The sequence below is a fragment of the Panicum virgatum genome, chromosome 5N, assembly GCF_016808335.1.
Source record: "Panicum virgatum strain AP13 chromosome 5N, P.virgatum_v5, whole genome shotgun sequence".
Classification (NCBI taxonomy): domain Eukaryota; kingdom Viridiplantae; phylum Streptophyta; class Magnoliopsida; order Poales; family Poaceae; genus Panicum; species Panicum virgatum.
The window spans coordinates 28,438,289-28,464,987 of NC_053149.1; the positions used below are offsets into that span (position 1 = coordinate 28,438,289).

At 48.9% G+C, this 26,699-nt stretch overlaps 1 long non-coding RNA gene and 1 other non-coding gene across 2 annotated transcripts; one reads left to right on the plus strand and one right to left on the minus strand.

Annotated features, from left to right (window-relative positions):
- Positions 1-8,145: 8,145 nt before the first annotated feature.
- LOC120673363 lies at positions 8,146-9,766 on the minus strand. The gene is made up of 2 exons (XR_005674630.1): positions 9,650-9,766; positions 8,146-8,439 (listed from the first exon to the last, which is right to left on the minus strand). It is a non-coding gene; the product is annotated as an uncharacterized LOC120673363 (long non-coding RNA).
- Positions 9,767-14,038: 4,272 nt separating this feature from the next.
- On the plus strand, positions 14,039-14,142 carry LOC120677132. The gene has a single exon (XR_005676195.1). It is a non-coding gene; the product is annotated as a small nucleolar RNA R71 (small nucleolar RNA).
- The last annotated feature ends 12,557 nt before the right edge of the window (positions 14,143-26,699 follow it).

Below are 26,699 nucleotides of genomic sequence, written 5' to 3' on the forward strand. Positions count from 1 at the left end.
AGCACATATCACGTAAAAGACATAATAAAGCGAATACGAATGTTATTTATTACAATAATGACAAAAATGTCTGATACAGCGGAAGCGAAGTACAAAATATGAATAAAGCTCTCTGAAGCTGAAGCAGGGCGCCACATGGACGTCGACTGGGAGACGAACACCTAGAAGTCCTCGTAGTCCTGGTAGCGCTGGACGAACTCCCTCGTGTCGGCAGGAACTGAGCAGCAGTAGCGTAGCCAAGAGGGAAAAAAAGTAGAGAAGAGGCAAGAGTGAGTACACAACTTGTACTCAACAAGTATAACACAAACTATGAGGCTCTAGGCTGGCTGACTCAACTGCATTAGCTTTTAAGTGTTGGCAAAATTTTATTAAAGCTATTTACTACGAGTTGATGAATTACCTTTAACCCAGTTACATAGTTATTAATCAAGTTTAATCATGTATCTACTGAAAAACCAAACCAAAACCAAGCCACCAAGGTAACCCCGAGAAGCACCTCCCTCGTCGGAAGGAGATAACTCCACTAATCAAAAGGAGGATCTGGGCCGCTCATAACCGTGAGCACGGCTAGTATACCAGTTTTACACTCTGCAGAGGTTGCACATCTTTACGCACAAGCCGTGAGCTACGCCAGTTGTTCATCACACTTCCTTAGGTGAGATGACTAGCGACTCACTACGAGGCCTTTACAAAGAAACTCGTTGGTAGGGAGTAACCGCGAGGGTGGATCAGCGACTATGGAGCAGGTCTAGTGGGCGTCAAGACACGAAGCACAGACGAGGCCACTCAGCACGAGGGCCATAGAAGCTTACCGCCCCTACCCCGCAGGTAAGTTACTCCAAACCAAAAAGATCTAATTATTACGCCAAGTCTATCCCATTCTAGCCTTGTGGTAGCGCTGTTGTCCCAGGTTGTCGCTCTATGAACCGGTCCTTATGGAGAGTGGCCAACCAAGCACTAAGCACCGTGCTGGCCCCCTAAACCATGTTTCTACAAAAACCATATTTTAACGAGACGTGAGCCACTCAAGCACGAAGCACAGAGGGCCACTCTCAGAGTTAAGTTCAAGTAAACCATTAATCAAATTAATTAAAAAGGACCAGAGTGTGTTATAGCGCAGCAACCTAGCACAACTAACCAAAATGCAACCCAAAGGATATATATAAAGGATATAAAGTGGCTAGGAATGTCCTTATAGGCATACAGTATTAAAATGCAGTATGAAAATATATTTAAAAGTGATAGGTTGTTCATGTTATACTTGCCTTCCTCGTACTGCTCTGGCTGCTGCTCAAACTGCTCGGAAGACGGCTGCTCCTGGTACTGGTACTGGGGCTCCTCAGATGGATCAACGTCTACTCACGAACACATGGCCAAAACAATGCACGATAATAAGCATACAAGCAAATACTAACAAAAACTAAGAAACAGTACATCAATACATAACAACATCACACTAAACTACTATAAAGCTATTCTACGCATTACAACGGTCGCGTGGACAAAAAGAACGCTAAAAACGGAGCTAAAACGCATAATCTAGGCTAAAAACAAGATCTAGGGACCTATTTGTAAGAAAACTGAAGTTTCAGGGGCTTTTCTGCTAAAACCGAGGGCTAAAATGTAATTAAACGTTAACTCTAGGGTCTAACTCGCAAAATTAGCAGAAACGGACGGCGGGTTCTATTTCCAGAAAGGCCAGGGGGCTGCGTGTTAAAGTTTGGACCAAACTGCAATTTCTTTTAACTAAGGGTGGACTGCGGGTTGATTTTTGGAAACTACAGGGGCTCTTTAACAAAAAATCCCAGCCGAACCGTTACGCGCGAATCACGGCCACTGGATCTCGATCTGGTGGTCCAGATCTATTCGCATCGGGTTCTAATCTCCCGCGTTCATTTTAGATCTGACGGCCTAGGGCCATCGGGCGTGGGAGCGGCGGTGCAAACCGCCAGAGCAGAGCTCCGCGGCGGCGAGCTCGCCGGAGCTGGCCGTTCGGCCGCTACAGGGGCTCGTTTGGGTCGAGGTCTGGTGCAAAAGGACCAGCGTTGAACGCGTAACCCACCTGTGGGGTTGTCGGGGTTCGGGGAGGTCCGGTGCGCTGATGCGGCGGCGAGGGCGGCTCTGCGCCCTGAGGGTCGCCGGCGAGCGGGTGTGCAGTGCGCTCTGGGGCTCGGGCGTGTGTGCAACAATGCAGAGGAACATGCGCAAGACATGTGCAAGCATGTGCAAAGGTTGTGCGAGGCAGTACGAGGCTGCAGGGCATTTGCCATGGCGGAGCTGCGGCAAGGGTCGCCGGCGAGCGGCGCACAAGCTCTTAGAGTGCAACCCGGGCCTAATTGACGAGCACAAACGACAGAGGAGACCGGGAAGATGCTCACCTAGGGGTTGTGATGGCCGGAGATGCAGCGTAGGAAGGTCGTCGGCGAAGGCCGGCGGCGGGATGTGGCAGAGCTCGCGGAGGAAGGTCGAATCGGGGCTGCTCCAGGCTCCTGGACTCCTTGGATCGGCGCGGGGTGCTCCTGCGGCGGCGGTGGAAGGGTCAGCGTGACCGGAGTATAACCGGCGGCGAGCAATTGCTCGAGGAATCGCTTACCTACGGCGGCGGTTGTTCTGCTTCGAGCGCCGGGGTAGCGGGCGGCTGTGGCTAGGGTTTGGGCTGCGAGATGGGAGGTGCGCAGGGGTTCCGCGGGCGGTTTAAAGGAGACGGCCGGTGATCTCGGGGTGCGAGCAGGGAAGGAAAGTTGCGGGAGGTTCGGCCGGAGATCTCGGGAGCGCATTGCTGCGCGGCGCGACGGGGAAGGCGGAGCCGACAGGTGGGGTCGGCCTGTCAGCGAGGGGCGACAACGCGGCGTGCGGGTGACGCGGGTGAGCGGACCGCGCGGCTGAGGCAGCGGGTGAGATGGGCCGCGCGAGTGTGGGCAGGCCCAGGGAGAAGCGGTCCTCGCGCTGGAGAGAAGGAAAAGAGGTCCGCGGCTTGAGCTGCTGGGCTAGCGCGGGTGAGGAGGGGAGCTGGGCCCGCGTCGGGTTCAGCTGGGCCAGGCAGGTTGGGCCTAGCGCGGGATTTGAGTTGGGTTTCCAGGGAAGTTTGGGCTGGGCCTGAGTTGAGTTTGGGTCCGGTTGGGTTTGGTTGTGGGTTTGTTTTCTATTTCTATTTCCTATTCTTCTCCTTTCTAAATCTAATTCAAACAAAGTTTGAATTCAAATATGAATTTGAATTCAAACCACACTCAATTTAAAAGTATGCACCAGCATGAATGCAACACAAATTCTTAAACTTAGACAAATTTTAATTACTTGTGAAACAAAATTAAATTAAATGCAAGGCTAAACACAATAAACCTTAGAAATTTAAATAAAGCCAATTAAATTTATTAAAAAATGCTGAAATTTAAATTAGGGTGTTACACGGCTGGTGGTTTAGGGTTCTGGTGAGGGGAGATTGCAAGGCTTTGGCAGCGGCGTGTAAATATATAATGAGGACGCGTAATTCAGATCCAACTCGGAACACAATGCGTGATCGAATCGAACCGAAGCAACTGATACCAGATGTGATGGACGGTAGGACTCGTAGGAGGACAGGGTCGAACCCTGCTGCTCTCACGGCTTAACAGAAGAGAGAAGAGGCTAATACTTTTCATTGCTTCCTTCACGAGTCTTTTAGTTACATATATATAGGCCTAAGCGCCTTGCATAACAAGTCCCTAATATCTAGGAGATAGCCTTCCAAATAACAACCAACGCCGATGACACAATCCTAACCAACCTCCTGGTTCTTCCTGCAGCGACGTTTGTAGACTTTGCCCCACATGACATTACCAGGGCAGTGTTTGCATTTGATCTTCCCTACTACTACAAGCCTTTGTGGTGCTCAAGGTAGGATAAGAACAGGGCACACTAGTATTCTATTCATTGTAAAGTTAAAGAGAGGATCCATGGAGAAACAAGTCATGCAATCTCGATCAAAAGGTGCAAGTGTATGAGTGAATGGATGAATATGGCTTACTCCTTGAGGTAATGGCTTTTCTCTCTCGAATCATCCATGTCTCTCTCTTTTTTTTTTGAGACATGGTTACCCCCCCTTTTTTTCTCCTCTTTTTTTTTGGGTCATGCTTCTTTGGCATGCCATCTTTTCTCTTCTTTTTGGGGCAACCATAATCTGATTTATTTTATTTCAGGGATGTTCTACAAGAGAAATCACTGAGATATGGAGCATTTATTGATGTGGAATGGATGGTGGTGCTAATTCCCAGTGTAGGATTATAGCAAAAGGATGGGATGTGTACGTGCTCATGATTGAGAAAGCATGAAGAGTATCTCACTAGGGTCACCCAATTTGACAAAACTCAATAGAACATCATGCAGCATATGTATAAGGGTTTTTCATGGAATATGACATATGGCTCTAGTAGGACATTGCATATCGCTGGGGAACTTTCCTTTTAACTAATTATTTTTTTTCTTTTTTTTCGAAAACAACTCTAGACTTCAAGCATCACTAGGACAAGGTTGCATAACCTTATTTACCATATCTAAACTCACAACAACTTAGACTCGGATCAAGCATATGCAACCCACGGAACTTTCAGGTTCATTGGCAAGATATTTGTATAACCAACGAATATAAACTCAAGAGAACTCTTATTTTCAAACTAGGTACACAGACATGATAGAGCAAAGCAAAACTCATCCTTTCAACTTATCTAAAGGGAGTTAAAACATTCTTACCGCACATCATGGAAAAGGAAATAAAGCAGTAAATTTTTATTTTGTTTTTAAAAGTTTTTATCAAATTTTATTGAAAGCAAATAAAGGGATACAGTTGACTTAGGGGAGGGAACCTCCCCCAAGGTAGCTCTTGGTTTAGGGTCGAAAAGCAGGACCTTTCTCTATACCTGATCAGGTTCAGGTCGTTTTGTCCGTACCTGGAGAAGTAGTAGCGGTCGATGACGTCTCGTTCTTCTCGCGCCACACCTTCTTGGTCTTCTTCGGTGGTGTAGGCGGCGCAGGAATAGGATCCTCGGATGCTGGATAGACGATTTCCAGATCTTCCCATACTGTATTGGCGATGAAATCAGGGATCTTTTGATCATCTTCCACTGGCTCGGTTGGTGGAGTATGAATTTCCCAATCCTCCCAAGCTGGCTTGGAAGAGGGGTGATAGTCTTGATCATCCCAACCGGGCTCTGCCCATAGCCCTTGTTTCTCACTATCCTCATGATTCAGGAATACCTCTTTCTTGTTTTGGAACTTAAATTTCATGGTCTTTCCCATGATACGGAGGCTGATTCTTCCTCTCCCCACATCAATTCTGGCATTTGTATCCTTGAGGAATGGTCGCCCAAGTATGAGTGGAATTCCAAGATCTCCTTCCATATCAAGGACCACAAAGTCCACCAATATGTAGGTATTCTTGACTTTGACCATTAACATTTCCACAACTCCTTCTGGATATCTTATCGTGGAATCTGCCAGCTGAACACACATAGTGGTAGGGGAAATTGATGGATAACCTAGCTTCTCGAAAGTCACCTTGGGCATGATGTTGACACTGGCTCCAAGGTCACAAAGGGCGTGATCAAATTCATAATCAGAGATTGAGCAGCTGATCACTGAGGTTCTAGGATCTTCTCTTATTGTGGCTGCTAACTCGCCCCGCTCACCTCTTCTTGGGCGTGTGATCTTCTCTACATAGCTGAGGGGTGTCACGCTAAGGGGCTCTTTCCACATAGCATTGATGACATTCACACTTTCTAGAGTAGACTCGGGTTGCCCCGGAATCTTCCCTAGTTCAGTAGCAGGTGTAGCAGTAGCTAGTTGAGCCAATTGACTTTCTAGCGCCTTATTGAAACTCAGCTGGTTTTTCATAGCCGTGGAGAATCTATCCATCTTGGCATGGATAGTCTCCATAGATTTGTCTATAGCGGCCAACTTCTTCTGAAGGGACTCATTGATCTTCGCTTGGCCGTAGACAAGATCTCTCAAGGTAGGCTAGTTAGGACCGAAAGAATTCGAATTCCTATTACCTCCTTGGTAATATGGGCGTGGTTGATTCCACCCCTGACCTCCTTGTGGACGAAACCCATTGCTGCCATTGAGGAATAGAGCTTCTTCTTGGGTTTTTGGGCAATTGTCGCCCGAATGTCGAACATTTCCGCAGACCTTGCACGTCATGCGAGTTTCCAAGGCTTGAAGTGTTTGCATCTAAGCCTTATCTTGGGAATAATCCTCAAATTTCTTAAGGAGGAGATTAATCTTCATAGTGAGCATGTCGGCCTCCTGAACGGAGTGCATACCTCGCTGGCACGGTTGGAGGCGATCATCGCTCTAACCTTGGTTGGAAACCATCTTCTCGATCAATGATGTAGCTCTTTCAATGGTCAGCGAGAAGAAAGCTCCACCCGCAGCGGCATCCACATGATCACGGGATGACTGTGTCAACCCATTGTAGAAGTTCCGTAGAATGAGCTAATTATCCATTCTATGGTGTGGACACACCAGGATTGAAGCCTCTCCCAAGCTTCCGGAATTGACTCATTTGATGCCTGCTGGAAGTTCGAAATCCGACCGCGAAGAGCATTGGTTTTGCCCATCGGGAAGAACTTTGAGAGGAACGCCTTGGCACATTTGTCCCAAGTATCCACAGCAGCCTTGTTAGCATAAAACCATTGCTTCGCTCTCCCCAAGAGAGAAAATGGAAACAGACGGAGCCGGATTGTATCTTGTGATACACCCTTGATAACAAAAGTACTGCAGAGCTCCAGGAACTGCTGGAGATGAGCGCTGGCATCCCCATTGGCCTTTCCATAGAATGGGCTGGCCTGCACCATCGTAATGAGACCCGTCTTGATCTCGAAATTTTCTCCTCCGGTGTTAACCTCGGGTCCGGTCGGGGCCTGACTAGCAGATGGAGCAGAGTAATCACGAGTGTCTTCTGGGCCATAGCTCTAGGAGCTGACGATGATGCGATGACTAGATCAACTACCGGGAGTGATCTCCGAGGTGATACGAGACGAGCTCGAGTCCTCCTCAAAAGTGACTCTGGATCAGAATGAAAATTTTGCGGCAAGTCGAAACCGGTCATACACTACCCTGTTTTCATATCAACAAAGACAAGAAAACAAAGCCAAGTTAGCCTGTTTAGCAAGCGAATACCAATTTTGATTTTGTTCACAACTTTGTCCATATATTTCACTTTGTGCCTTCCCCGGCAATGGCTCGAAAAATGCTTTGTTGGCACCTACCAACGTCACCTAGCGATGACGCCCGCAGACGCCAATTTGGGGTGGCAGTATTTCATGAACCACAAATAGATCCGCAAGTGCACGGAATACCGCTATAGCATTTTACCCGGGAGTATACCGGGGTGTCATTTATATTTCCGTAGGAAAGGCGATGAGTGAGAGAATATATAGATCAGTTGGTGAGCTCTATCGAGATTGGATATTCTCATGCATAAACAGGGGTAAGATAATAACATGGTAGGAGGTAGTGTGACACACACACAAACTACTCTCTTGGATAAATAAAAGAATAAAGATTGCTTTAGGCCGGGAGCAAGGTAAAAGTCAGAGCTCGAGTCAGCTGTTATAGGCTAGCTATATCTACACTTTCTCATTAGTTAGCTCGTCAGAGATTAAACTACACAATGGGGAGATCGCTATCGAAGTAATGGGAGGAGCCCGTACACCCCGGCGACTTTATGTACCTCCTACCCCCTATACCAAACGTGAAGGATTACTAAAAGGCACGGACAGGGTTGTCACCACCTGCCGGCTACCTCTATAAACCGTGGGTATAGTTCACATCCAGCAACTCTTAGCTAATCTAGACACCATGTCTACTCTAGTAAGGGATACTCTAGTGTCCCGCGCGGAGCCCCCAGCCTTCAGATGGACAGACATCACACTAGAGCAATCATACGAATACTGGAGCAGTTGATAGAGTTCTAAGAACAAAAGACTAACCATCTCCAGCATAGGGCGATCATGCAATGCAAGCATTTAATAATAAAGCAACCATGACAAGAAGCATATACTCGATAACTTAGAATATAATTCAAGCAGATATCGGTAACTGAAACAGACCGGGTTCCCGAAAGGTGAACCCGACCCTCTGTATCGTCGTGATAGTCCCTTGATCAGTAGCTATCACATACAGAACTCATTTCAATTGAATATCACAGACATAACTCACGTTTACAACATCACATGGGTTTATTTATTACATAATCCAAAGGATTGTAATACGAATCTCAGAGTGCAAGCCCCTTGGGCTAAAAGAAAACAAACAGAAAGCAGAAACGATATCTAGTCTTCTGGGCAAACTTCATCTTCACGAATCCTCTCCACAGGCAGCTCGGAGTGTAGCTCGGGCCATCCTTCACATCATCTTCCTTTGTCATCCTGTCGACTCCTTCACTCGGATCCTGCATCTATCAGGCTATCCGCAAGGATGGGATAGGTTCACGTCACCATCCGTATGCAAGCTTTATGGTGGATGCAAACGGTAAAAAGATAATGCCAAGGATAGGCTATGTCTTCCTATGCAAGCAGTATATGTATAAGTCATCCAAACACCTTTCAACACGGGCAGCTCCGGCAACCCGGACTCCCGGTCTCCTATCTTCCACTACAACTGTCTCAACCCTGTTTCGGTGCGGGAAATCCCTCTCTCCGCACCTCAGCTGCTATCCAAGCAGGAAAAGTAGACTAGAGGGAGGTAGAAAAGTATATGTGGATCTACCTACAGTGTGGTGCCAGATCCAGAGTTGTACATGACCGAGTACGCGGCTATACGTATAGTTTTCACCCTGCAGGGGTTGTACACCTGTACCCACTCGCCCCGTCACCAGCCGACCCGTCGACCGACTGACTCCGAGGCACCAGTCAACAAAACTAATGGCTACGGCACCATCCTACTCCCGGTCTGGGGCGCGTCCTCCCGCAGTAGGTCGCCCGGGGCTGTGAGGCTATCTAGAATGGAATCTCCCTAGATCCTGCGATCGGGGGCTAAAGGGTCCTGCCCACTCCCCCTAACACTGAAACACTATCCTCCTGCAGTAATGGTGCCGCGCATATCTAGCTCGGGCTGGGTCCCCCCTCATAAAGGATAAGTGGTGTGCACGTTTGACATAGTTCCGTCACTAGGGCCACAAAGTCAAGTCCTTAATCCCGCAAGGACGAGCGTCTTCATCCACAGTTTGCGTTCCGTAAATACGGTTCGCGATCGGCACCCATTACAGGTATCGCCACCTCAACTCCTCAACTCATGTTCCCACGGGGACAACCTTGCATCCGCCACAGGTGCTCGTCACCCATCACAGGTGCTCACAAGGTCGTGCCCAACACACAACCCCAAGCTCCCAATCCTAAGATCAGAGAAAGGGTCCGCTCGCCCCGCTGTAACCTATCCCCAACTCCTATATAGGTGGAGGCATCTTCCAGCACGCAAGGACTATATCATATATATGTTCCCATACCCCAATTCTAACTCATAGTAGCAGTAGCATGTATCACTCAAAGCTAAGTACGGGAAACAAGGAATACGGAAATTAAATGGCCATGCAAGCACATCTCATCACTCAATTTGGGAGCGTAGCGTATCTAGCAAGCAATGCCTAATAGGTATTCAATCGCGAATGGGCGTGAACCTGATAGGTCTTCGTAGTCTTCCTTGATCTCTGACGTCTTCTAGTCATCTGGTACGTCCTTCTGGGTCCTCCGGGTGTCGAGGTAGTCCTTCTGGATCTTCCGGTCGTCCGGGACGTCCTTCTAGGTCCTCCGAGTGTCGAGGTAGTCCTTCCGGATCTTCTGATCGTCCGGAACGTCGGTCGACTCCTCCACATCAGGACCTAATCGTAATTACATATAAATACAAGGACCAAAGTACAAAAATGCACAAAACTGATCAAATAAGATCCAACTCACAACAACAAAACCTATTCTAACACGTATATCATGATTTTAGAAGAATTATGAAACGGGTTTCATATTTTTCGGAGCTCCGGTTGAATTACTGCGAATTTTCTAAGTTTAAAGCATTTTCTGGAATTAATAAATGATTATCGAAAAAGGGAAAACACAAAGGTAACACGTGGCAACACCAGAGCGTGCCATGTGGCATGATGACATCAGCACAACATCATCATGATGTCACCTGGGGGTCAGCTCTGCTGACGTCAGCAGTGGGCCCTGCTGACATCAGCGTTGATCAAGTCAACGTTGCCCAAGTCAATGTTGACCGTTGACTGGTCAACCGGGTCAGTGGGGTCCGCATGTCAGTGGGCCCCGCAGGTCAGTCTCATATTAGAGACTTACAAGTGGGACCCGCGTGTCAGGGTAAAACCAGAAAAAGAAAAAGTTAAAGGGTTTAAGGATTATGGGCCGGATGTGCACAGCGGCCCAACAAGGCTCGGCTTGGGAGCCCAACTCGGATCGGCTCAAGGAGGTGGGCCGGCTCAGGAAATGGCTCACAGGCTGACTTGGCCCGTGGCTCAGGTAACAAGGCCGGCTCGAGTCTTCTGGCTCGTTGGGCTGGAAGTGGCCCAAAGGGCCACGGGCTTCTCCTCCCCCTCTCGTTCTCTCATTGGCTCCTGGGCCCAAGGTGTCGGCGCGCCCGCTGTTACGGACAGGCGGGGCCGTGGTGTCGGTGGCGGTGGGATCCCGTGCGGCACAGGATGGATCTAGTGCGGCTGGCTGAGCTTGCGAGGATGGCTGTGCACAAGGTAGGAGACTGGGGTGCGGCGGTGGAGCAGAGATACTTCGCCGGCGGCGGCTTGGGTCCGGTCTCGGGCAGGCTCGGGGTCTGGACTCCCCTGCAGGCTCAACGGGTGCTCGCGTGTGGCTTCCGGGCTCTCCTCCTTCTCCAGCATTGGCGTCGATGGCGAAAGCGGCTCGGGTAGAAATCCCAGCGAGCTTCGCGACGGCGGCAGCATGTACGGGGCTCCATCTTCGGGCGTCGTCATCTCCTCCCCCCTGGCTCCCGGTATTCCCGTGGCTGCGACTGACGACGGCTCTCTGGCGGGGCAGAGGTCTGGCTGCTAGGACCGCAGCGGCGGTGTGGCGAAGGATGTCCGCGACAAGGGTGAAGGCGAGGCCGTCCCGCTTGCCAGGTTGTGGAACTCATGATCGAGGGTCAAGAACACGGCCTGGAGGCGAGGCTGGGGCGCACGCGCGTGGGCACTTGGGAAGCCAAGGCCACAGCGGCGGCGCACAAGGTCGGCGGTGGCGAAGCTCGCCATGGTGTGCCAAGGCAATGCCCCAGGCTTGCTCGGAGTTGGGCCACGCGCACATGCACGGACACCTGGTTTCCAGGGCTGCGACATGGCCCTGCCGAATGAGCTCAACATGGCGGCGCAGGGCCAACGCGATTGCGGCGGTCTGGTTTGGCTTCAAGGCGTGGTGAGGAAGGGGACTTAGGTGTGCGCGCGCACGACGTCGCGAGTGCGGCATGGTGTGGCATGGTGTGGCCATGGTAAGACAGAGATGGATGGCTTGGAACAGAGGCAAGATGTGCGCGTGTTCAGTAGGGCTAAAAGAGTGCGGTCGTGTGGCCGAGATGGTGTGCGCGCACACACGCTCGGCATGGTCGGGGTGTAGCTCGGCGGCACATGCTGGGTACGGCGGTACTCTACTGGCCAGAGCCATGGCCAAGTAGCAAGCTTGGGCAGCACAACGGCGAGGCAAGGTAACGCCAAGGGTTCGGCCTTGCAGCCGGTTTGGGCTCGGGAACACGCACACGCGCGGCGGCTGGCATCCCAGACACGCGGCGGCGCTGGGTTGCAGAGCAGGGTGAGGCAATGGCGACGGCGGCTGCGGTGTGGGTCACGGCGGCGCGATGGGGCTCCTGCACAAAGACACGGGTCGGGGTCCTAGGGCCATGCTACAGTGGGCTCATCGGCGGCGCGAAGCTCACGCCGGCAGCAAGGAGGTTTGCAAGGGTGGCTTGGGTTCGGGCTTACCGGTCGGGCTCAGGAGAGAACACGTGTTGCCGTGGCGAGTTGGCGCAGAGATGAGCCGGGGCAGTGCAGGCAGAGCCGCGTCGTCGGCGTCGACGATCTGGGCCCTGGCTTGACGAAGACGGTGGCACGTTGCGGGCGGCGCTCGGGCTTGCTCGGTTCGTGGCACATCGGCGACGCGTCCTCCTCCTCCTCGCGTGACATCGACGTCGAACCTCGACGACGGCGGTGGCATCCTGCGGCATGCTCCTCCTTGGCTTTCCCTTCCTCTTCTCCTCTGCTCTCTCTCTGTGTGTGTGTGTGTCTCTTGCTTCAGGTGGTGGCGGCGCACAAGAAAAAGGGCTGGGTAGCTTGGGTTCCACGGCGGCGGCTACAGGGATTTATAGGGGGCGGCCGCTAGGGTTTGGCTGGGCGCGGACGCCGAGGAATGGCGGAGGATGCTCGGTCACGGGCTCACAGACCCGTGGCGCGCATCGCATGGCTGCGCGACGCGGGGCTAGGGTTCGGCGCGCCCGCGGGCGGCCGGTCAAGGGTGTGGTTCGGTGTGACGTCGGGGAGCACAGCGCGGCCGTTCCCTTGCGCTGTCGTGGAGCAAAGGTGGGACGGCGAGGGGCAAAAGCGGAGGCGTCGGAACAAAGTGGAGGCGGAGAGAGGTTGGGGAAATCGGAACAGGGCCGCTTGACATGCGGGGCCCGCCCTTTAGTGGCACAAGAAGGGGCCGGCGTGGTGTTGGGCTGGTGCCGTGCACCTGGGCCGGTTTGGGCTGAAGCAGGGCGGGGCATGCCGGGGTGCTGGGCTGGCCGGTGTGGGTTTTGGTTCCTGGGCTGCGTAGAAGGTTTAGGTATAGGGCTGGTTTGGACCGGGCTTGGTCTGGGTCGCGAAACGAGCCATGAGTTTCGGGTTAGCGGGCTGTGTTAAGGGTTTTGAATTTAATTTGAGTGGCTCGACTCAAATTAAATTCCACTCGACAAAGCTAGCATTTGAATTTAAATTTGATTGGCACAAATCAAATTTGAATTCCACACAATTTCAATCAAGAAATTAAATCCAAATCGGATTCGAATAAACAAGGTAGATGCAAATAAATCCGGGTAACTCCAAACATTGTCACACTAGCAAAATATTAACCTTAATTCAAGCAAGGTTTTTAATTACTAGGAATTTTAGAGGGAAAGAATTCTTACTTGTATGAAATTATTACAGCACTGCCACAAATTTTTTTTGAAATTCACATTTTTCGACTTTATAACATTCCGGAAAAATCCGGGATGTTACAGTAACCATAGTCTAATTCTATTACAAAAGACCGAATATTACAAGAGAGAGCTAGAGATGAACCCATACCAGACTCTCGAGCAATTCTGGTGACTCGATGACTCCTAGACTTCTCCTAAACTCCACTAAGCCTAAAGACTATGCAACGAATGCAAGAGAGGAATTGAGAGGTGTGTGTTGAGTGTGTGTGTGTGTGTGTGTGTGTGTGTCCTATTCTCCACCCCCCCCCTTGTATTTATAGCAGGGAGCCATGGGATGAAGCCTGCACAACTGACATAGGGGACCAACAGGGAGATGCCACGTGCCCTGGTTGAGGCGGTGGGGCCCACAGGCCTGGTCGGCCGACCAGGTAGGTCGGTCGGCCTGCTCAGGCCACCAACCGCCCCCAACTTCTTCTGGCGGGCTGTATTGGGCCTCCTTGTCTGATCCACGTTGGGGTTGGCCTGTCTTGACTTGTTTGATTTCGGTTCTTGCATCACTTTTGGTCGATCTGATTCTGAATCGGTGCTCTGATAATTTCTGTGATTTTATGTTGGGCCAAAGTGTGCTTGTAACCTGCATATTTGCTTCAAAATACAACTTGCATATTCTAAAAGGTAAAGTCTGGTTTATGGACTTTATTGGATAAGAATGCGTGTAAGAAATGCAAACTCTCATGATTTTCTTATCAAGTTGACGCCTGGAAATGGTCGTTAGTGAGCGTCAACAGTCAGGTCGAGAAAGGCTCCTCCAGCAGCAGCATCAATATTGGCTCGAGATGTCATCGTGAGCCCGTTGTAGAAGCTTTGCAGGACGAGCCACTCGTCCATGCCGTGATGAGGACAGGCCAGGATGTATTCCTGTAGCCTCTCCCAAGCTTCTGGGATGGATTCCATCCCTGTCTGCTGGAAACTTGATATTTTCCCGCGCAGGGTATTTGTTTTGCCCAGCGGGAAGAATTTTGCGAGGAATGCCTTGGAGCATTTGGCCCAGGTGTCGATATCCTTTTCCTTATAAAACCACTATTTCGACTTCCCTAGGAGGGAAAAGAGAAACAGATGAAGCTTGACAACATCAGCAGGGACACCCCGTATAACAACGATGTCGCAGAGCTCCAGAAAATTCTGCAAATGTGCATTTGCGTCCTCGTTCGGCTACCACAGAATGGGCTAGCCTGCCCCATGCTGATGAGGCTTGATTTTAGCTTGAACTTCACGTCCCCGACATTGATGTTGGGGCCAGTGGCCACATTGTCGGTGGAGGGGACGGAGAACTCACGGAGAGTCTTTTCAGCCATAGCCTCAGGAACAAGTGGTGCTTCTTGAATGGGTTCCTTGGTGCAATCACTTGTAATGAGGGCGCCGAACCCATCCTAGCAACTGCACCCAAGGGGTGCACTCTCGTGGTATAATCAATACGATTACAGAAGGATCCGCAAGTGCACGGATATAACGTTGTAGCATTTCACCCAGAGAGTATGGGTATCGTCATTTATTTGTGTCCCAAAGGACGGCAGTGGCAAAGGTATTGTACTTAACATTAACCATGACATTGTGCCTCAAGTAATAGGCAATGCTCTAACAGGGGTAAGTCCAAGTAAAGAATAATCAAGGGTAATGCGACACATCACACATCCACACTCCAAGAGGAAGGAATAAAAGAGAGAAACAATAAAAGAAAGGAACTACTCTACGTTAAGTCAGCTGGAGCTTAGGCTAGGTTAGGTGTCCTAGTGCTTCTATCCAAAGCTTGGGTTATGTTAGGACATGGTTAAGACTACAGGTGCCAGGAAAATGGGATAGCGGGGAGAAGGTCCCGCACCGGAGTACATCCAGTCCCGTTACCTCTTTGCATGAACTACTACACCGAACCCGAATGTCGGGGAGTACGCTAAACACAACACCGCTGTTACGCCGGATGGACAGGGCTGTCACCACCTGCCGTCTACCCTAGTCACACTATGGAGCACGGTCATATCTGAAGGATCCTGCATACCCAAGCACCATGCTCGTGTATGAAGTCACTACTCTAGTGCCCCCAGGTCTCCCACCCTTCGGATGGACAAGTAAAACACTAGAGCAAGCCCGAAAGCACATCAAACCTCTATCCGTACCCGGATCATCTGGCCTAACCAAGACCTTAGCATAACTCATGAATGAACTAAGCATGGATTGATAAACTATCAGGATAGTAAAGCAACCATGGCATAACTCTATATTATGAATAGAAGTCTGACAAATTAGATACAAAGCCATACCGGGAGCCGAGGATTGCTCAACGACCCCGAGGACGACTTGCTCGCTAAAGAAGAACTAGCCTAGCTCCACTACCTAGCTAAGAGAGCAAGAGAGAGGAGAGCCTTCTTGGAATGGTGGAAATGAAGTGTGTGTCTGTGTGAGTTGAGGGGGGTGTAGAGAGGCCCTATTTATAGCTATAGAGGTCGGTTTCCCGCCAACGCACATATGGAAGGTGATCAGGTGCCTTGGCAACTACTCCTCCTCGAAGTGCACCTGGACGGGAACTAGGCCAGGTTCGGCCGACCCAGGGGGTCGGCCGACCCCACCTGGCAGCCCCTCATCCCGATCCTTTGCTGAGTGGTTGATTCGTTGGATCTTATCTTTATCCTCTAGTGCATCTTGCGTGGAGACCCCATTTCCTTTGACATGTGGGGCCTCTTTGTATGGGTGTGACGCCGGATGCGATATTCTGCGTAGTTGTATGGCGTCTGCTGCATGTTTTCGTCTTATTCCGCTCCTGGTCATCTGAAATGTATAAAACTCAAAAACAACTGTGGAGGAAGGTTAGTGATACAAATATGCGAGTAAGGCATGTAGTTTTCCTTGATTATGGAGTATAGTTGACGGTTGAAAATGGCACTTAAGCACCGTCAACACTTTGAACTACAGATCGGGGAGAATGACCCGCACTGGAGAACATCCAGTCCCGTTTCATATTTGCATGAACTCCTACACGATACCCGAACGACGGGGACTATGCTAACCGAGAAGCAGCTTCCCGCGGACCGACAGGGCTGTCACCACCTGCGGTCTACCCCAGTCACACCATGGAGCACCGTCATATCCGAAGGATCCCGCATACCTGGGCACCATGCCCGCATATGAAGTCACTACCATTGCACCCCTAGGTCCCCCACCCTTGGGATGGACAGGTAAGATGCTATGGCAAGCCTGAAAGCACAACGAACTGATATCCTTACCCAGATCATCTGGTCTAAGCAAGCAACTACTATAACTTGATAAAACACAGATCAAGGCTAAGCAAGCTACGAACATAGCAAGATAACCAAGAACGAACTCAATATGAATAGCATAAAGAAAGTAGGAATACAAAGCCATACCAGAGGCCGAGGATTGCTCGCCGACCCCGAGAACGACTGGATTCGCTAAGGAAGATGAAGTACTAGCCTAGCTCCACTACCCTAAGGAGTACAAGTCACAAGTGGGTGTGAGAGAGAGGCCTTCAAGTTGTGTGTGTGGGAGAGAGTGGTGGGAGGCCCCTTATATAGTGCTTGAGGTCGGTTCCCACCAATTCTATACATTGAAACATGCCTAACCGACCTCTAGAGGATAAGATCAAGCTTCCCGCCAAAACTCAGCCTAATTGGCTGACAGGTGGGGTCGGCCGACCCCCCTGTGCCGCCTCTGGCCACCGTCCTTCTCTGGTACTCTGCCTGTTGGGTCCTAATGTCAGATGGTCGGTGTCGGGGATTGGTTGGTCAGTTTGGTCTGGTTTGTGGGCCTCCTTTGCTTGTGTTACGCAGGACGCGAACGTCTGTGACTTCTGTCCTGCGTATTCGTTGTGTTTTCTTCTTATTCTGGACTTTTGCTCCTGAAATCATAAATCTTCGAAAACAACTGTGGAGCTAGGTTAGTGATACAAATATGTGAGTAAGAGGTATAGTTTTCCTTCTTTTATGAGTATAGTTGACGGTCATATTTCGCACTTAACGATCGTCAACAACACCCCCAAGCTAGCCTTTTGCTCATCCCGAGCAAAACAAGGCGCTCGTTGTTGATCAGGAGTTGCTACAATGTTAAATTACCCACTTATACTTAGGCACAACTAAATGTTCTTACCTTGATTTTAAATAAGTTGGCTTTTATTCTTACCTCTTACCTTACTCCTGTGGAGCTTACAGCTTTACCTTATCTTTGGCGGTTGAGAGTCAGAACGATATCATAGAGTGCTCATATTTCTTTCTCTTTAGTTCAGCTATCAATCCGGAGGTTTTGTAAAGTTTTCAAAAGAAATTTATAGAGTTCCTCGGATGATCTCTCGGATCGCTCAATGTGTATGATTACTCGCCTTACTTGCTCAACCTATCTATAATGGCTATTTTTGTGGAGCTGTTGGTATGGAGGATTTGAAAGCATACTTGCTTCTCATGTTTTGCTAAGTCAAAGACAGGATCCAAAGGAGAAACAAGTCATAAACCTTGATCAAGATGTGCAAGTGTGTGGATATTTTTGGTGGATGGTGTATGAACTCCTTTGTATGCACCATCTCACTTTTTCTTTTTGGATAAGGGACTATCTTCTTTCTTTTTTTTGACATGCCTAAGCATGTGGCATACCTTCTTTGGGTATGCATCTTTTATTTTTTTGACATGCCAAAGCATGTGGCATACCTTCTTTGGGTATGCAACTTTTATTTTCTTTTTTGCTTAGCCCCATATCCTTGATATATTTTTGAGAGAGAGTGGTGTCATACATGGACTTGGAGTTTTATTATGAGGATGGATGAAATTTTGCTTACTTCTAGTGTAGAAGCATAGCATGTGGTGGAAACGTGTACATGATCTTGATCATGGGAGTATGAAATGAATCTCACTAAGGGTCACAACAATTTGACAAAAACTCAATGAGATAGCAAGTTGCATATGTGGAAGGTTTTGCAATGAAAAACAACATATGACTTTGGATAGGAATTTCATATCATCAAGGAACTTTATTATATTTTTTTGTATTTTCAAAATTAAATACTCCGGATGTCAAGTATCACATGAGAGAAGATCATAGCAACTCTACTTAACCATATCATAGCTCACAACAACTTAGATTCGGATCTTACTTTTTTGCTACCCACAAGTTTCAAGCTTAAGGTTTGAACATTTTAAGCCAATAAACCCAAAACTAGGTAGAGCATAAAGTTGTAACTAAGCATATGAAGGAAACTAACAGAGCAACTATTCATCATCTCAACAAGAAAAACTTACACCATGCTTACTTCACAAATTAAAAGAAATATTTTTGGTGTTTTCTAAGTTTTGCAAAAAAATTTATTTGTTTTTAGTTATGCAAATTTATATGGGTTTTCTAATTTTGCAGATTTTTATGGGTTTCATGCAAGGTTATGAAAGCAGTAAAGATAAATAATACAAGTTACCTCTCGTGGGGGTCCTCCCCAAGTTAGCTTCAGGCCTACTACGGCTGATCAGGGTTGAAAGCCGTCCAGCAGCAGTATGCCCTCCACTCCTCCTATCGCTGCAACTGCAACTGCTCCATATCGTGGATTCTTTCACCAGTGTGACGCTGCCATGCTTGGGTAGTATCGATGTGTTGGTTCAGCGTCTCTTGTATGTTGTCGCCCTGCACCCGCAGCTCACCTAGCTGTTGGGTGATGGCACCGAAACCTCGGGACGAGGACGTCCGTCTTATGAGATTCGGGGCTCCACCGGAGCTGGAACTGGTGGACCGACGGCCTGGTGCCTGCCGTGTCCACTCCTCAGTGCTAGCATTGTGCCATGACGAACCATCGGCCTCATGCTGATGTGGGTGATGTGGCTGATGAGGCGGTGGTGTCGGTTCTACCTCCCTTCTGGTCCTGCTTCTTGTCATCCTGCCAGGCAAACCAGAAGATCTATGTGTATGACCTCCTTCTCGTGGAACGAGAGGGATGGTTAGCGAATGGCAATTATACAAATGGAACTCCGCATTGGGTAGTGGAATCTCATTTGTATAGCCCAAGTAGAAGAAAATCAAAGAGTCATTCGAGCCTTTCTTGAGTGTGTGACCTTGGATCAAATAAGCCTCGTCGATATACGTACGGTCACCCTCAATGAAAGGAATAGAATTCCCCTCTAAGGCACCGATGTCAGTGTTTACCGCCAAACCTGGTCAGGGATACCTTTAGCAGTAGGATTTTGTAACACCATAATTTAAATTTCAATATTTAATAATAAATTTAATTGGCTTTATTTAATTTTCTAAGGTTTATTATGATTAGTCTTGCAATTAATCTAATTTTGTTTCACGAGTAATTAAAATTTTTCTAGGTTTGAACTTGTTTGTGCATTCATGCTGGTGCATGGTTTTATTTCGGTTGAGTGCCTAGGATTTGAATTCAAACTTGTGTTTGAATTCAAATAGATTTGAGTTGGTTTGAAAAAGAAAAGAGGAATGGAAAATAGAAAACCCCAACCGGACCTAAACCCAGCAACCCATCCAGCCCAGGTAGCCCGTTTCCCTCCGGGCCGGCCCAAACCCCAGCAGCCCAGCCCACTCCCTTTCCTTTTCCGATCTCGGCCCAAACCGCTCACGGTCCCTTTCTCCTCTTTCCCCTGGGCTCGGCCCGTTCTTTTTCTTCCCTGGCCCGGCCTGCCTGCCCGTTTCCCGCGGCCCAGTCTCGCTCGCTCCACAGCGCACGCTTCCCCCTCCCACCAGCCCGAGCCCGCAAGCCAGCCGCTCTGCTCGCTCACGCGCGTCGCCCGCGTCCCCGCCTCAGTCGCTGCCATCGTTGGCCCACCGATCAGATCCGATGTCCCCGCCGGGATCCCGCTCGGCAACGGCCCTCCCGGGATCACCGCGCTTCCCTCCTCTGCGTCCGAACCAGCTCCGCCTCACGCCCCGCTCACTGCTCGTGGACCACCCGTGCCCTACCACGGCCTGCAGGACCACACGCCAGTGCCGCCTTCTCCACCGGCCGCGCAGCATTGATTCCGTGATCCTCGCTAGGATTCCGCCGCACTCGCAACGGGCACGCATGCCTAGGATCCCCGGTTTCCTTTTAATTGGCGGCCGAGGACTCTCTGTGCACCCACAACACCACGACATCACCACACCGCAGCCGCCATCGAGCTCTCGCCCTGCCTCCCGCACATCTTTACCCACAAGTCGTGAGCTACGCTATTTGTTCATCACACTTCCGTAGGTGAGATGACTAGCAAACTCACTACGAGGCCTTTACAAAGAATCCCGTTGGTAAGGAGTAACCGCGAGGGTTGGATCGGCGACTATGGACCAATCCCGCCGTCGTCGGGGAATGTGAATTGGTACTCCGCCCTGAGAACCGAGGCGAGTACTTGGCTTATGATCCGGCGGGTAAAGGCGCCAAATGGAAGAAGTTCTAGTTCCATATTGGGAACTTTGAATCCCCACTTCCAGAAAGGACTGCTGGTGCCCCCCAAGTCCAGGAGAGCTGGTCGAGTAGAGGACCTGGTGGCAAGCAGGTTGAAGCCATTCTTCGTACGATTGCCATTATTGAGAAAAAGGGAGTCACTGGAGATCATGTGGTCTTCTCAATTATCGGTCACCGGACGTAGCCTCTCCAGCTGCGAAAGCATCCTGCCTTTAGATATGAAGGTACGCAGGATCCCATTAGGATATCCTCAGAACCAATGGCTCAGTCTGAAGTAATAAAGAGATGCTGCAAAGTACTCGATAACTTCGACAAGTCTTTGACACTTCCAACACTCTTCTAGGCACAAAATCCTCCCGAGAATGCCTGGGCACGTGCTTTGGATACCATGTCGAGTACTTGTAGTTAACCATTTTTGATCTTCTGACTAAGTATTGGCTTCTTTCTGCAGAAGAATTATAAATCCTAGTATTGTATACCTCCGACTTCTGCAAATGCTGATTCTAACGACAGCAAGAAACATAAGGTGGCTCCCGAATCAATGTTGCAGAGGAAAGTTCCTCATCTTGATGTCGGCCAGTAAGTATATAATATTTTGTTGATTATATCCCGTTTGCCCTAGCTTTCTTATTCAGAATCTTGCTTGGCTAGGTCACACATCTTTCGGCGCATGAAAAAAGATCAAGTCCAAGATTTCCACAACTGGGTGTCGAGTGGCTCGGACGGAACTAGTCGATTAGCCCCCGATTCTCCTGTAATTGGGTTGATCGAGACCCCGGCTGCCAGTTTCCCGAGTGCAGACATAGTTGAGAAACCAAGTGAACCAAGCCCTGAAACATCTGATACTCCTGCGGCTGCTGAAGGAGCCTCCAAAGCTGGTGGATCTAGGAGTAGTGGAGCAGAAGGGTCAAAAGGTCCTTCCGTTCGATTGGTGCCATTCTAGTCTATGCCTTAGTCAGCCCAGGAAGAGTTGGGAAAGGAACTGTTTGATGATCCGCTGTTGTCTCTAGACAACATGAAGAAACTTGCAGATTGTATGCAGTGGAGCTTTAAATTTACCAAGGTGAGTCTTCTGCCACTATTTGTCGAGTAGTTGTTGATGTCTGACCAGGTTTGCCTTGTATGCCTCAGGATGTAGCCAATCGATCTTTCTTGAAGTCTCATGCTTTATATAAGACTGTAGACAATCGGAAGATCTTAGAGGAGCAAAAAGCCATGATTGCCAAATGACTGGATGAAGCCCTTGCTGCTCAGAACAAACTTTATGAGGCAAGTCAGCAGCATCATCTGGAGGTTTGTGACATGAAGCGCTAGATTAAGAACCTTGAAGAAGAAAGATCAAAGCTTCAAGAGGAAAATTCCAGGTTCCAGAAGCAATTGCAGACTGCCCAAGCCTGTAAGTACTCGATTTTTGTGTCTTGATTTTGCTTTGTCATATCAGTTTCTGAGATATCTTCCCATCATGTTCTCCAGAAGACCAAACTCGACTAATATCAGCAGCTCAAGCTCTTGTGGATATGGTTGATACTGAAGAAGAGTCGTCAAGTGGCAAGTCCTTGGTGGAGCGTTTGGAAGAAGCTCCCCAAAAAAAATTTTGACGTTATGATGGCTACTTCCAAGAATTATCTAACCCACATGATAGGAGTTGTCAAGTCATACTTGCCTTAGTTTAATTTAGCTCCAATAGCTAAAGAAATAGCTCACAGTTGCTCTGATGAGAAATTCCGAGAGTATTGTAAGGAATCAGAAGTCATTGCGGAGGAAATTCTGAAGAACATGACAGAGTAGACTGCTTGTAACAACTCTTATAATCTTCAGTGAGGTCTTGTCGTTATTCATAGCTTGTATCCTGTTGGTGTGTCTTCAGAAGCATAATATGATACCGTAGGATAAGTATGAACTAGTCAATCAATCGAGTTGAATACCCGCATGGAGTGATCCTTAAAGTTAATCAGTTAGGATGAGTCCCGTCGGACTATCCAAATAGAAAAAACTTGTAAAGATACCCATAAACTACTCGATCTAGCGAGTAGTGTGTCCTTACCAAGGACTGGAGTAATCCGTAAGACAAAACTGTTAGGTACGAACCCCGTCGGGTTGCCCAAGACGTAAATGTCATAAGGATATCCAAGGCTTACTCGAGCAAGGCGAGTAAGGTGTCCTTTAACCAAGTACTGGAGTAATCCTTAAGGCAAAACTGTTAGGTACGAACCCCGTCGGGTTGTCCAAGACGTAGATGCTAGAAAGATATCCAAAACTTACTCGAGCGAGGCGAGTAAGGTGTCCAACTTGTAGACTAGAGTAACTACTAAGATTGACCTGTTAGGGCGAACCCCGTCGGGTTGCCCAAGATGGACAAAATGTAGTAGTATCCATAACGTACTCGAGCGAGCGAGTAGTTTTGCATTGACAACAATGCTAGTGTTCCTCATAGTTGACATGTTAGGATGAACTCTATCGAGTTATCCAAGATGGACAACTAGTAAAGGTATCCATTCACCTTCTCGAGCTAGGCGAATAGGTTGTGCCCTTTAAGGGAAGGGATGCGGCTTGTGTAGTTGTTCTGATAGAAAACTGTGTAAGCTTATCCCGGACTGGTGATGCTGTCAGATTGCCTTTAATGTAGTCGATATGTCAATAAGGATCCTCACTTTATTAAGGAAGTCAACTGACACCACTAGTCTGCTTGGATCAAGGATAAAACTTGCGCAACTGCTCAATGTTCCAGGAATTCGGTACCTCATTGCCATCTGCATCAGTGATTCTGTATGAACCTGGTCTTGTAACCTTAGTTACGATGAAGGGACCTTCCCATCTGGAATTTAACTTGTGCAGTCCTGTCTCATCCCGAATCCGGCGAAGTACTAGATCTCCAATGTTGAAGGATCTTTGCTGGACGTTGCGATCTTGATAGCGTCTGACTCCTTGAAGATATCTAGCCGATTGAGTTAATGCGTTGACTCTGGCATCTTCAACTAAATCTAACTCTAGTTGTCGAGCTTCATCTGCTTCTCCTTCTTGATAGGCTTCTACTCTTGGGGATCTCCACATGATATCAGCGGGTAGTATAGCCTCTGACCCATAGGTAAGGAAGAAAAGAGATTGTCCAGTTGCTTTGCTAGGCTGGGTTCGCAGCCCCCAGACTACATGAGGTAGTTCTTGAATCCACTTGCCGCCTTTCTTGGTGTTGGCGTTGTAGAGTCTTTTCTTCAAGCCGTCGAGTACTAAACCATTAAAGCGCTCAACTTGACCGTTTGCCCGAGGATGAGCCACAGAAGCATATTTGACCTCGATCCAGGAGTTGTCACAAAAATCCCAAAAAGATTGTGACGTGAAGTTGGAGCCAAGATCTGTAATAATGGTGTGAGGAAAACCAAACCGATGGATAATGTCAGAGATGAAGTCCACTACTCTATCTGATGAGATCATGACAATGGGCTTGTACTCAATCCACTTGGTGAACTTGTCGACTGCAACCAACACATGATTGAATCCTCCTGGAGCGACGGTTAATGGTCTGATCATGTCCAAACTCCAACAGGCGAACGGCCATGATGGAGGGATTGTTATCAAGTTGTGTGCTAGGACGTGAGTCTTCTTGCCAAAGAATTGGCAGCTAGGGCACCATCTGCCCAGGTCTTCTGCGTTCGAGATAGCTGTTGGCCAAAAGAATCCTGACCTATACGCCTGGCCAACTAGTCGTAATGTTTGGGTGCATTCTGGACTATTTTGCTACTGGACTAAACTTGGTGCAAAATAGGCCGAACTGGTGAAATTAATGCAAAAGTTCGTGCGACGAACTCGCGACTGATCGCTACGAACGCACCCGACACAAACCATGGGACACAAAACTCATGTTTTGTTGCATTTCGTAATGTTTGAGTGCGTTTGGGATTGTTTCGTTACTGAACTAATGTAACAACCCCAGGGAATCGGCCCGACGAGCTAAGTGGGCTGGGCCACTTTTCGCGTGGACTGTAAGACGGTACTATAGCATCGTAATACTGTAGCACCAAACGGGCTGGGCTGCGTTGTGGGCTGAGTTTGCGGGGGGGGGGGGGTACTGTAGCGCGGGTACTGTTCACATGAAAAAACGCTATAGCGCGTCGGGAGCAGCTGGTTAGCGCCACCTTGCTTTTCGATCGCTGAGTGAGCCAACTTAAATACCGAGCCTGAGGAGAGTTGATAACTCCAGTTCGAACTTTTTGCATGAAGCGAGGACGAAAGCGTAAGAGAGTTATTTAACAGGTGTGGTCTACTCAACGTGTAGAGTAGATCTTAACCATTCTCCCGAGCCAGGTCGTTACAGTGGTATCAGAGCCGACTCTCGCAGTTTCACGCCACATATGGGCAGAAGTGTTGGGCATGACCATACGGGCGCGTGGTTGCAGATGCCACCGGCATGTGGACGGACGCGTGCGAGGCACGGACGTCGCACAGGGACCGTTGGCACTGAACGCACGGACGTGGCACATGGGACCGTTAGCGCTAGACGTATGGGACGTGGCCAAGAGAGGAGATCCTGATTTAGTGTCCCGTCAGGGTAAGTTGGCTCCGCTGTTCGACGAGGACGTCGAATCCTTTAGGGTGGTGTATGTAACAGCCCCAGGGAATCGGCCCGACGAGCTAAGTGGGCTGGGCCACTTCCGCGTGGACTGTAAGCGGTACTGTAGCATCGTAATACTGTAGCACCAAACGGGCTGGGCTGCGTTGTGGGCTGGGTTTGTGGGTTACTGTAGCGCGAGTATTGTTCACGCAAAAAAAATGTTGTAACGCGTCGGGAGCAGCTGGTTAGCGCCACCTTGCTTTCCGATCGCTGAGTGAGCCAACTTAAATACCGAGCCTGAGGAGAGTTGATAACTCTGGTTCGAACTTTTTGCGCGAAGCGATGACGAAAGCGCAAGAGAGTTATTTAACAGGTGTGGTCTACTCAACATGTAGAGTAGATCTTAGCCGTTCTCCCAAGCCGGGTCGTTACAACTAAACTCGGTGCAAAATGGGCTGAACTGGTGCAATTTATGCAAAAGTTTGTGCCACGAAGTCGCGTCGGAACTTTTCTGTACGAATGCACCCGATACACAAGATGGGACTCAAAACTCATGTTTTGTTGCATTTCGTAATGTTTGGGTGGATTTGGGATCGTTTCATTACTACACTAAACTCGGTGCAAAATGGGCCGAACTGGTGCAATTAATGCAAAAAGTTTGTGCCACGAAGTCGCAGTGGAACTTTTCGTTATGAACACACCTGATACACACCATGGGACCCAAAACTCATGTGTTGTTGCATTTCATAATGTTTGGGTACATTTGGGACCGCTTGTCACTGCACTAAAGTCGGTGCCAAATGGGCCAATCTGGTGCAATTAATGCAAAAGTTCGTGCCGCGAAGCCATGTCTGAACTTGTCACTGCGAACGCGCCCGATCCACAACATTTGACCCTAAACACATGTTTTAGTGTGTTTCATAATGTTTGGATGCATTAGGGATCATTTCGCTACTGCACTAAACTCGGTGCAAAATGGGCCGAACTGGTGCAATTAATGCAAAAGTTCGTGTCTCGAAGTCGCGTCGGAACTTTTTGCTACGAACGCACCCGATACACACCATGGGACACAAAACTCATGTTTTGTTGCATTTCGTAATGTTTGAGTCCATTTGGGATCGCTTCGTTACTACACTAAACTCGGTACAAAATGGGCCGAACTGGAGTATTTAATGCAAAAGTTTGTGCCACGAAGTCGCGTTGGAACTTTTCGCTACGAATACACCCGATAAAAACCATGGGACCCAAACTCATGTTTTGTTGCATTTCGTAATATTTGGGTCATTTGGGATCGTTTCGTTACTGCAATAAACTTGGAGCAAAATGGGCCGAACTGGTGCAATTAATGCAAAATTTTGTGCCACGAAGTCGTGTTGGAACTTTTCTCTACGAACACACTCAATACACACCATGGGACCCTATACTCATTAATGGGGACGTGGGTTCCCGATCTTCCGTCAGGTTCTGGATAACTCTCGTTGTAGGCGGAGCGAGACACACCGATCCGGCTTCAGATCCTAAGACCCGAATCCAGCAATCTTAGCACCACAACTCCTCTGGTTATCA